Source organism: Nanorana parkeri, unplaced genomic scaffold, assembly GCF_000935625.1.
Source record: "Nanorana parkeri isolate BGI_ZX_2015 unplaced genomic scaffold, ASM93562v1 scaffold144, whole genome shotgun sequence".
In the NCBI taxonomy this organism is placed as follows: Eukaryota; Metazoa; Chordata; class Amphibia; order Anura; family Dicroglossidae; genus Nanorana; species Nanorana parkeri.
This window is the reverse complement of record NW_017306412.1, coordinates 2,278,533-2,291,386: the sequence shown is the minus strand read 5'-3', so window position 1 is coordinate 2,291,386 and position 12,854 is coordinate 2,278,533.

The following is a 12,854-nucleotide window of genomic DNA, read 5'->3' as shown; positions in this document are numbered from 1 at the left end:
TATATATTAGATGGGGCAGGATTATGAATGTCATGTTAAAAACTTTTAACATACTGCCATTTTTAGGTCAAAAGAACACATCCAACATCATCCTTGGGTTTGTTTGGGATATTTGTTTACTCTGTTTCTTCAAGAAAGACAATGATGGGTCATTTTCTAAAGTATGTTTGTTTTTTCATTCTTGTGAACAAGTGCTTGCTAAAGCTGGCCATACACAGTTATATATCAGGGCTATTATTATGTATGGGCTATTGTTTTATTTCAGCTGCAGTTGTGCCACTGCGAGAATAACTGAACAGTGACAACAGGTGATTGGCTACCATCAGTGTTCAGATGAAAATTGTCTGCCCAGCATCTTGGATTTTCTGATTGAAGGATGCCAGATGAAAAGCTGCTGACATGGCCACCTACTGAGCAAATTTTGGCTTTTTCACCAGGACCAGCCAACATTTACACAGTGTATGGTCAGATTTAGGAATAGGGTCAAAATGGATAAATGAAACCTGGTAATATTGGTTTTATACTGGATTAATAGAGTGGCAACAGTTTGCGCTCTGCTCTACAATATAAAAGGAGACAATGCAGTTACCAAACCATTCGGGACAAGAGGCTTAGGTGGACCCTGCTCATGATAGCACACAATCTAAAAGAAAGGGGCAAGAGATACAAACGGTAAAAGCTGTGAGTTGATGGAGAAGTAAAAGTTCCGATTTTAGGTAGAGACAGCATAGGCTTCTCTCAAGTTTTCCGGTATCTCCCAAATGCAGACAGATTGGGTTTAGGATATTCAGAGGATGGAAGATCGCTGCAGAAGTCCTGGAGGTGACAAGGGAGCTAGAGTGCAGGAGGTTCTGGGAGAAGCAAAGAGGATAGTATGGATGATGTTAGTACGGTAAGGCCTTTGTAAAGTGTTGCTGATCTGCATTTCCTAAACGACCCTCAGATCGATAAACAATACATTTATAGTAGACCTCATATACTAAAGCTTATGCCTGTTAGATGTATGGTGCATTATGTATGCATGGATTCACAAATCTTCCTCAAAGTGATAACTATGGGGGTTATTCACTTAGGGGTCTATTCACGAAGCTGCCGAAGGATCTGGCTGTAGCTTCGGCCGATCCTTCGGCTAGCTTCGGCCCCAGGACCCCTTCGGTTCAGTAGAACCGAAGGGGTGCTGTACGGGCTATTCACAATAGCCCGTACAGCTCCCGATCATAGCCGAGCGGCTCAACCGAGCCGAACGCATATGCATCGGCTCGGCTGAGCCGTGCTGAAAGCCGAAGCTGGCCGAGCTAACCAGGGACACTGATCTCCAAACAGCTAACTCTCACTGGCGCCCCGGGAGTCTCCTGCTCCCGGCCGCCAAGGAGAGAAACACTACTGTGTCCTTTTTTTTCTTTATTCTGACACGATCGATGTCAGAATAGAAAAAAAAAAATTCCCTTTGGAATGTGAATAGCCAAACAGTGTTCGGCTCACTTCACTTCAGATTGGTCATTCACTCGGCTGCCCAGCTTCGTGAATAGACCCCTAAGCTGCCAAAGGATCTAGCCGTAGCTTTGGCTGATCCTTCGGCTAGTTTCGGCCCCAGGACCCCTTCGGTTCAGTAGAACCAAAGGGCTGCTGTACGGGCTATTCACTATAGCCCATACAGCTCCCGAACTTGGCCGAGGGGGCTCAGTGGAGGCGAAGGCATATGCTTAGGCTCGACTGAGCCCAGGTGAAATTCGAAGTTGGCCGAACGGCCGGACATTGGCCGTGCGACAGCCTGCTACCGACAGCTGGGCGAAGCCAGGTAACCAGGGACGCCGTTTTGTCATTACACTGAGAACCCGTCGGAGCTGTAGTGCTTTTACAGCGGCACCGCTGGGTTCTGTGTGTAATGACAGAACGGCATCCCTGGTTACCCTGTAACCAGGGACGCTGTTCTGTCATTACACTGAGAACCCGTCAGACCTGCAGTGATATCACAGAGGCTCCGCTGGGTTCTCAGTGTGTAATGACAGATGGGCGTCCCTGGTTACTGGGTAACCAGGGACGCCCATCTGCCATTACACTGAGAACCCGTCGGAGCATACTAAAAAGTATGCTACATTTTACAATAAACAGCACTGAATACAGAAAATAAATATTCTAGTAGAAAGCTGCAAAACACATTTTTGATAGTATGGTAGACAGGTTAATCAATCTTTTATTTGGTATTTCAGAAATTACCTTTTACGAAGGTAGAGAGTAGGTCTAATGTCAAGTAATTACAGCTACAAATGCTTTAATACGTAAGGTAAGTACTATAACAGCTTACATATCAATTTACTGGGTTTGCAACATACTGAACCATTAGCAGTGTGCTAGAAAGTGAAAGCACTCAAAAGGTGTCACAGTTTATACTGTTAAGGACAAAAAAATTACTACTTTTGTTCTGCGTAAGGGGAAGTGGTTGTTCAAATATTTGTTTTGTAAAACACAATGCGATCTGAATTCAATATAACAGGAGTAAGACCGTTAAGATGCAAGAAGCACAATATTCTGTCATTAGTATTCAGTATTCAGTATTCAGTTTAGTGCAGATATAATTCAGTAGATTCAAACGTGGTTAAAAATAAAGGATATTCAAAAGTTGCACTGACATTCTTATGGTAATCTGTCATTACACTGAGAACCCGGCGGAGCCGCTGTAATGACAGATGGGCGTCCCTGGTTACCAGGTAACCAGGGACACCCATCTGTCATTACGATGAGAGCTTGGCAGAGCCAGCTTTCATATACCCACCGGCTCTGACAAGCTCTCATTGTAATGACAGCTGGTCCCGGGCCAATAGAAAACAGTTGGGCGGAGCTAGCTGTCACTGCTAGCTCCGCCACAATCGTTTTCTTTTTTTTTAAACTTTTTTTACTGCTTTTCTATTCTGCTCAGTACCACCGGCGGCATTTGGCTATTCACTCACTGCTGTTCGGCATCTATGAGAATAGGCCGAACAGCAGTGAGTAGCCTGCCGGAGGTTCGGCTCAGGCGATCCAGATGTTGGAGTCAAACTCCTTTTTGCACTTCGGGTCGGCTGAACATGCTGAGCATGTTCGGCCGACTCGAAGCCACCCAATATACGTCTGAAATCAGCAATACAAGCCTGAAGTGAATAGCTGAACAGTGTTCGGCTAACTTCACTTCGGGTCTGTTATTCACTCGGCTGCCTACGGCAGCTTTGTGAATAACCCCCTATGTGTCTGCAATATGCATTGACATACACGTATAAGGCAAGGTGTGTATACTCTAAATTTACTAAGAAGTGTGTTTTGGATGCTGAGGAATGTAAACTCCAACATCCAAATGTGTGCTAGCTAAGTGGTGAAATACCTCAAATAAAAATGCGCATGAAGGACGCACTGATCATTAAAGACAACTGTAAAAAAAACATTAAATATAGAAAAGCCATAGTAAAAACAATGTACACATATGCCAACTGTGGTCACAGCAAGCATGCTTATGCAATTTCATATGCTGTTGCTTGGACTGGAGTTTCCAATGATAAATACAGTACATATGCTGCCCATTCTGCTCCAACAGCACAGCCAGGGCAGCCTTCAGAAATTTCGGGGCATAAAGGGTCCTTTGACCTGCAGCTTTGCCACATGCACATTATTATAGTGAGCCCGCCACGTTAGATTTCTTTGTATTTTTTTTTTATTTCGGGGTAAAACGTTGAAACTTGCATTCCGTAGTGCACCTTATCAGAACAGGAAACTATCAGAACAGGAAGCATCTTAATTTTGATCATTTACTTTAGTAAATCAGGCATAAGGAAAAATTTGTTTTTATTTGGCTAAAGCCAAATAAAAAGCCATTGCTCAATGTATTAGTTCATGATTATGATAATGTTCATTTAATGATTATGAGTATACACACAACTATTTCTGATTTGATACAGTTGCAATTAAACAGTTAACAAAATATGCCTTCAGCAAAACCATAACAAAATAATATTCACTACGGAATATTGACTCAGCAAAGGAGATGCTGTCTTGGCAAAATTCACCACTAGACCCAAGTAACAACATTCAGAAAAACAGTTTCTCTTTTTTTTTTTTTTTCTATTCCCTCAGACACAAAACAAACACAAGATATGATTTAGTGAAAACTGAAATCTCCATTTTTTTAAATAAATGTTTGATCACTTGCCATTCACATTATAATTTACAATACATGTTCTTTAGATGCTGATTTGAAAATGGCTGAGTGAGTCTTTAATTGTAAGTAGACTGGATGACAGATGGGGTTATCTTTACTTTGCATTGTGTTGCACAGGCTGCAATATACCTAGTAGCCAATAAGATTAATTTTACTTTAGTCAGAATGTTTTTTTTTTTCTTAAAGGTTGCTATGAAAATTTTAGCCTATTTTGCCAGATTTGATATAGATACTAAACCTGCTAGATGTTTTCTGGATTTTTAAGTTAGGATAAATAAAACTATGACCAGGACAGAAAAAAAAACATGCCACGATGTGCATGCACTTTATTGCACACACAGCAGCATATTGCGCAAAAAAAGCATTGATAAATGTCGAACTTCGTCTATTTACTCACTGCTGTTCGGCATCTATGATAATAGGTTGAACAGCAGCAAGTAGCCTGCCAGAGGTTCGGCTTAGCCGATCCAGATGTTGGATCGGCTGAGTCGAACTCCTTCTGCACTTCGGATTGGCTGAAAATGCTGAGCATGTTCGGCCGACCCAAAGCCACCCGAAGCAAGCCGATGTACGGCTGATTTCAGCCGATATACGGCTGAAATCAGCAGTACAAGGCTGAAGTGAATAGCCAAACAGCGTTCGGCTCACTTCACTTCGGGTCGGTTATTCACTCGGCTGCCTATGGCAGCTTTGTGAATAACCCCCTAAGACAAATGTGTATTAGCATAGCTAATTAGTAGGATTTGGGTAAGCTGAGGACAATTTTTTTGGTGAACTTACTGTTAATGTACTTTCTACAGTATTCTGAAAGCATTAGTCATTAAGTTAGAAAGTGATAATATAAGTAGTGGCAATCTATTCAAGCTTACCTCTAACATTACATCCTAATCACATGGCATTGCTGGCATGTAAAGGACATACCAGCAAGCTCGCTGTATTACAGCTAGAAGAGTTACAAGAAAAAACATAATTCTGGTAATATTGTATGGCCAGCTTATTTGTGAGTTCTTAGTTAGTGATGTATTTTTTACATGTATATTGTAACAAATAATCCTGTTCTAAAACCCCCATTCTCATAACATGTAATGCTCTTAAAATGGCCTTCCTTATAATGTTAGTGTGCAACAAATGGTTCATTTGAGGTTTTAAGACTGTGCTACTGTGGATGGGGTTTAGTAACTGTGAAGAAACCTGGTCAGAAGAACAGGATGAGAGGGCAATTCTGAAGAAATGACAGAACAAGCAGTAGGGAAAAAGTCCTGAATTCCTACCTAAACATACCAAATCTTATACCGTTTTCCCCCCGAAAGTAAGACCAAGCACTATTTTTCAAGATTCCTGTAATATAAGACCTACCCCGAAAATAAGACCTAGTTGGTGGTAGCATGTGAGGATAAACTTGAAGAGCAAGAGAGATGGTATCAGCCTGCAGGGACATACTGTATTAAGGGGAAGACAGGGGACTCCCTCTGGCCATCGCAGTGACAGGGAGCACTCCAGTACCATACTTCACCAACTGCTGTCCCCCTGAAGGCACTGCTTAATGTAATGGTACTGTACTGTAATGTGTACGGGTAAATGGTACCGTACGTTATCGTGCTGTCCACTGTCTGATGTCCCCACTGCTGCACCACTGGTACCGCTGTCCCTGATGGCAAAGGAAGCTGACACTGTAGAAAGAAAGGCTGTGGCGGTTGGAGGGAGCAGAGCTGCATTAGCCGATACTTCCTCTATAGCACCAGTTACTGTGACAGGCGGAGTGATACCAGATAACTTTGGATTGTTGTACATGAATAACTTTAGATTGTTGTATATTTTGTTGCACATTAAAAAAAATAAGACCTAGTGGGGCAAAAAAAATATAAGACAGTGTCTAATTTTCAGGCAAACACAGTAGCTTTTGGCTTTGTGTCCTGCCTTTGCAACTCTGGGTTGAACAAGAAAAACACAAGTAAATTCACATCTACCTTACTGATATTACTGATTACTAATTAACTGGGATACGTTATTTTGCTGTACCCCTTAAAGAAAGGTCAAAGAAAATCTAAGTGATGACAACGTGCACTTAATAATCTGTTATAGCATGCTTAATAATTTCCTTGTATATAAATACATTGCTGGTTTGCCATAGTTAGGTCCTTTTTAGACTTAAAAAAGATGTGTGAACAAATACATTTTGACAAAATGCTTGCTTGTGCCAATAGTGATGATTATCTCCTGTAATATGCCTGCACTGCAATCTCTAGAATATGGATAGAATGGTGTGTATAGCACACCAGGTTCCACTTGTATCAGTTAAGAACAGAAAATCATGGCTACAGTGGGCACAAGGTTGCCAACATTGGACAAATACAAAATGGAAAATTATTGCCTGATTTGAGAAATCTTAATTGCTGATGCAGTATCCAGATGGTAGGGTCAGAATGTCTTACACACAGTGTAAATTCACAGAGAGACACATGGTTCTGTCAGGTGGTGGTAATAGTGGTGTAATGTTGTCAAAAGTGTTTTGTTGACGCAAATATTAGAAAAAAGAGAGGTTTCAAGAACTGATTCATTTTTTGGCAAAAAAAAAAAAGAAATACACTTTGAGTCAATCACTGTAACTGGTCTTTTTCCCATGGTTTAGAGCTTTAAGACTGGGTTCACACCTGAGCGTTTTTTGTATGCTCGTTTTTTTTTCACGTTTTCTCGTTCAGTGAAACGCGCATTTCACTGGCGGTATGCTTTTTTTGTTTTTTTTGTTTTATTTGTTCAATTAATTTTTTTTTAAGTTTCACTTTTAAACTTCCCGCCGGCTCCGCCCCCTTGCGACGCGGCCGCTCGCAAGGGACGAAAGTCGGCAGCCGCCGAAGACACAGCGGGGATCGCCGACAAGGTAAGACCTGTACGCTGTATTGCCGAGTGTGGCTCGGGGTTACCACTTTGTTAACCCCGATCCACACTCGAGAATACCAATGGAAACGCGCGGCAAAACACCCCCAAATAAGCTCCTGTACTTCTTTGGGCGTAGGGCATTTTGCAGCGCATTCCTACGCGCTGTAAAACGCCCAGGTGGGAACCAGGCCTAAAGTAAGCGCTTTCTCTCTGACATGAAGATGAGGGTGATGACATTGAATATGCTCCAGATGTCCCTACTGACTAGTCTGGTTGCAGTATTATAAAAGTTGAGGATTTCCTTATTTAAAGTCAGAGAAATAAAGACAATAGTACTTTTTATAAGAGTAATTTTTATATACAGAGAAAAGGGCATATTGTATATTTTCCATCCAGATATTGGAGATATTGCTAGATCATTTTTTTTTCAAATTTAGAGAGAAAATGTTATATATTGATATCTGTGGGAGAATAAACAACATTATGATGTTGTTTATTCTCCCATATTCTCCCATATTCACAAAGCTAGCCGAAGGATCAGCCGTAGCTCCGGCTGATCCTTCGTCTATCTTCGGCCGCCTGATCCCTTCAGTTCAGTAGAACCGAAGGGCTGCTCTACAGACTATTCACTATAGCCCATACAGCTCCCGAAGCTGGCCGATCGGCTCTGTCGAGCTGAAGGCATATGCTTCGACTCGACTGAGCTGAAGTGAAACCTGAAGCAGGCCGAGCGGCCGGCCATTGGCCGGCCAAAAGCCTTGCATCTCACAGCTGGGTGGAGCGTTAACCAAGGGACGCTGAACTGTCAATACACAATGAGAACTTGGTGGAGGCGGTTGTGATGTCACAGCCGGCTCCGCCCAGTTATTTATTGGCGACCAATAGGAAACAGTTGGGTGGTGGTAGCTGTCATTGGTAGCACTGCCCAATTGTTTTCTACTTTTTTTTCACTTTTTTTCACTGTTTTTCTATTCTGCTCGTTACCGTGGAGGCTATTCACTCACTGCCGTTTGGACCCTATGAGAATAGGCCGAACGGCAGGGAGTAGCCTGCCGGAGGTTCGGCTCAGCCGATCCAGATGTTGGATCTGCTGAGTCAAACTCCTTCTGCACTTCGGCTCAGCCGAACATGCCTTCGGCAGCTTTGTGAATAACCCTATATATGTATTAGTGAGGGTAAAAGTAAAACCTATATCAGTGCCAGTAAGTCTGACATGTCTATGAAAGTTAAAATAAGTACCATTGTTGGTGTCTGTGTGAGCAAATTAAGTCCCATCTTTGACATCAGTTAGATTAAAATAATCCTCGTTGTTGGTGTAAGTGGGAGTAAAATAAACCCATAATTGGTGCTAGGGGAATAAGTCCAATCTTGGTGTACGGGGGATAAAATAAACCGCATCAATGGGGTCCATAGAATAAAATAGGCTGCATATAATTTTTAGTGGCAGTAAGTCCCAACATTGGTTATTATTGTTCAAAATAAACAAGCAAAATAAACCCCATATTGTTGGTGTTAGTTAGAGCAAGATTAAATCCTATATTTGCTTTGGTGGTTAGCAGTTGCTTACCTCAACACACGCTCTTGTGGCACTGCCCTGACAGGAACTGTGCTGTCACTGTCATAGAGGAGGTCACTTTGCCCAACAGAACCAACGTAAATACAGTACTGAAATGCAGAGTGCTCCAGCACATGCTGCTTTCACAATGGTTTGGATCATGCTTGATAGCCTGTGGGAAATTGTGAACATTCTTGCAACTAGGATCCAGGACAGGACAGTCCTGAGCAGCATTCAGTACACTTGGCAGCTATGTGTGGGGGTAGACTATTCTGCTTTTGCAAGCTCTCAAACATCCAATACCACATCTAATGATCCCAAAGCAGGGCCACATTTATACTTTTTTCTCCCCTAGGCCTGCTACCTTGTTCCAGCTCTCTCCCCTCAACACACACACGCACACACACACACACAGTACCAAAATATTGTTATTATGTAATAATAACATATAAGATCATTTTCATACTCAGGGCCGTCCCTGCCTTATTCGCCACCTAAGGTGGCCAGGAGAAGGAGGAGTGGTGGGTTAATGTGGTCCAGAATCGTCTGAGCTGTCAACCACAGAGAAAGGGGGGTTTGGACTGAGCTGTCAGCAGGGGTGGTGGGAGGGGGCTGTTAGTTGCACATGCTGCTGCCACACCCCCACACCAGTGAGATGCCTGCCTCAATATGGGGTCGCCCATGCTTATACTCACAGAATTTGAATGAAAACCAAGTTAATGCAATCACATCTAGTAAGATATTCACAAAAACAATATAAGTACAGTATTGACACAACTAAAACATGCCCACAGAGACAGAATCGGCACTGTACTGTGTGTCACAAGTGGAAATGTACCATATTGATATAAGCACAAACATGTCTTCAGAGACAAAATCAGTATGATATGCAGAAAGGTCCACAAAGATACAATCATTACTGTACTGACACAATCAAAGGAACACCCTGCTGATAGAGGTGCCCGTTAATATAAAAAGGTATGGGATTTGGATGTGAGCTGGGGGCTCTGGAGGAGACTGGGGCACACTATGGGGAGCAAATGGGGGCACTATAGTGGTGTAAGTTATGTGCATTGCCATCCCTTCCCTCACCCTCCAACTTAATTTACAGCCCCACAAGATCCAGGGCATTTGACACTGTCTGCTCTCTGCCGCCATTATTGGCAATGGCACCCTAGGCTTTCACCTATGTGGTCTAGTGGAATATCTGGCACTGGATGAGAGTGGAATACAGAAAAAGACAATTAACTAAGCTCTGCGTGATTTTAAAAAGCAGTAGACAGTAGAAGATAAACAGGACATCAGGTTTTTTTTTCCACCACATTGTGTGATGGCATATACAACCTGTATAGCCAAAACAAACCCTTTGTCATATACTGTGCTGTACTTAGGCTTTAAGGTGCCAATAGTCACTACAGAGAACAGAAAATGCTTTGTTTGCATTTTGTTTTCAATATACTGTATATACTGTATATATGTTATCAGGCATTTAATCATAAAGCATTGCATTTCAGTAACAAGCAAAGTCTGTTATCCTGGTGCCTAACCTGGGGCCTGAGGGCCACACAAGGTCCCTTGGTACTTGTTGGGTGGCCCCTAAACCCCAGTCAATAGTAGGAGCACTACTTGGGGACTGCATTGGTAGGGATCTCTTGAAATCTCTTGTATCATGTACCTAGTCTGCAGCTACATCTGTAGCATATCATCAGTCTTTGACCATTTACTGTAGTATGCCCACAGATAGTCTTCTGTAGCATCTCATATACTGAGCATTATGTGCTGCCCTTTGGTGATGTCAGGGGCCACAGGTACCCCCCCCCCCCCCTGTACCTCATAAGCTGACTACCACTGGAAATGTAATACATTAGGACCCCCTGCCCAATAATAAAGTTAAAAAAAAACCTGCAGAGAATAAGGTTAGTAAATATATTTACCTTACTCCTTGCTTCTGCTCTGCAGTGGGGGAGGGGGTGATGTCATTATCCTTCTGGTGAGATCCCAGGGAATGCTAAAAATCCTAAATCTTGCAAAAAGATTTTATGCACAGTGCAGGAGCATAAGAAGGATTGTGATGTCACCCTTGCCTAGGTGTCATGAGTGGAAGCTGGGAGTAAGTTATGTATATTTACCATTTCCCCACAGGTTTTTTTTTTAATAGGGAGGTGGCCATGATTTAACCAATAACAAATACATTCTAAAGCAACTTGAAAAAACAGCATTTGCTATTCTATTAAAACTAAGAAAAAAAAACTTCCTATTATATTTCATTTTTCAAATGTGTTCTTTCAACTTGTATGTCTTTGTGTTTCATTATTTTTTTAATAAAAAAATAAAAATAAATGCTCCTTTGTTGCAGCCATCATGCTTTCTATTCAAATCTAATCATGTTCAATTATTGCTTAAAAAAGTTAAAATAATTAGGCCCAAGGTGGCAAAAAATTCACAAAGTGATAAGGGATCATGGGAGTATGCTATGAATAAACATACTAATAAGAGAAAAGGTCACATGCTGATATTACAGAAATTTGATTAGACTTGGGATCTGTGTTCTGAAAATCATTGTTCTGGTGTCAACGTTTATGCAGCCGAGGCAGAAGCTCTCAGGAGGCTGTGTGTCTAATCACTGAGTATACAAGTGTTACATCCTCTTATGAACACAGAGATGGCAAAAAATAGATAGGATTTTCAGGTCATTGCAGACTGCCTTCTCAGTCCCCACTGTTGCACAACAAAAAAAGAAAAATGCTGCCACTGTAGCAATGAAGCTAAATTAACTGTCATGTTGGTCAGTACTCATTGGAGAAACCAAGTCATTATGATTGTATGTGTTATTTTTCTAATTTCCAAGAATACTGCAATATTGCATAACTCTCAAAACAATTCAAAGATCTTCATGAAATATGTGTTCTCTCTACCACACAGGACTTAAATAAACAAATGGAGAAATCTACTTTCTATATTTAATCAGAAATTACATTTACTACAATAATAAATAAAAAAAGTATGGGAATTTGGAAACAAAAATATTACAGTATAGAGAAAGATAAGATATGAATGCCTTTCACTAAATAGAAGCATAGTATATTATTCATGCAAGTAAGGCAAAGTGTATTAATTTAAAACAAGATGCCATGTTTTATTAATAAGGAATAACTCTCAAACAACCCACTTACTGTAAACCTTGCTGTCATGGCCAAGCCCCCTGAAGGCATGTCATCATGCCAGCCAAGGCTTATAGAACTCCTTGACAGTGTGGCTCTCATAGGTAATTAAAGGAGAACATAGGGTACACTTTTTTGCATTTTTTGTTTCCTTATAATGCAGGAGTATATTTTGCAATGTGTCCCTGCAATCAAAAATGCGCCATAAGCTTACAATGCAGTGTAATATACTGTGGGCGGGGCTAAGCTCTGTGCTGAGAAGCGATCCTGACAATACTGTCTGGATCCTCCTCTGCCACTGAGTGGCAGTAGCTTCTAGGAGCTGTTGCATGTTCATGAGAACTTGTAGAGTGTAGTAGCTCAGGGCACATCCTATCAGAGTTAACACTTGCACATCCATCTTGCAGTTTGTCTTTCGTTCCCCCTCCCCTCTTTCCTCCACACTGCTCTCTCTAGACAATACACATACCACATCAGCAATAAGAACCGTCAGTTCAGTTTTGTCCTTGCCCTCCCGCTCCTTCACTCTGTTGTCTTTATCTCTTCCTCTCCCTGTGTCGTACCCAAGACAGCAGAGGGGAGGAGGGCTTAGTGAACTGATGGTCTTAGTGCTGCTGTGGTATGTGTATTGTCTGGAGACAACAGTGTGGAGGTGGGAACAAAAGTCAAACTGCAGGATAGATGTGCAAGTGTTCGTAGACCTGTGACCTGACATCAATAATCTCTGATAGGATGTGCCCTGAGCATTTGCACAGATTCTCATGAACGGACAGCAGCTTCTACAAGCTGCTGTCAGTCAATGATAGAGGAGGATCCTGACAATATTGTCAGGATCTCTTTTTAGCACAGAGCTTAACCCTGTGCACAGTATATTACACTGAATTGTAAACTTATGGTTCATTTTTGATTAACGGAGTACATTGCAAAATGTATTCCAGTATCATAAGGAAACTAAAAATGCAAAAAAAGGTGTACCCCATAGTTCTCCTTTCAGTGAGTGCATGTCACTGAGTAGAGAATGGACCCAAAATGTCACTGGACCAGCCTGAAGACTGCAGGAAAGGGTAACGAATAA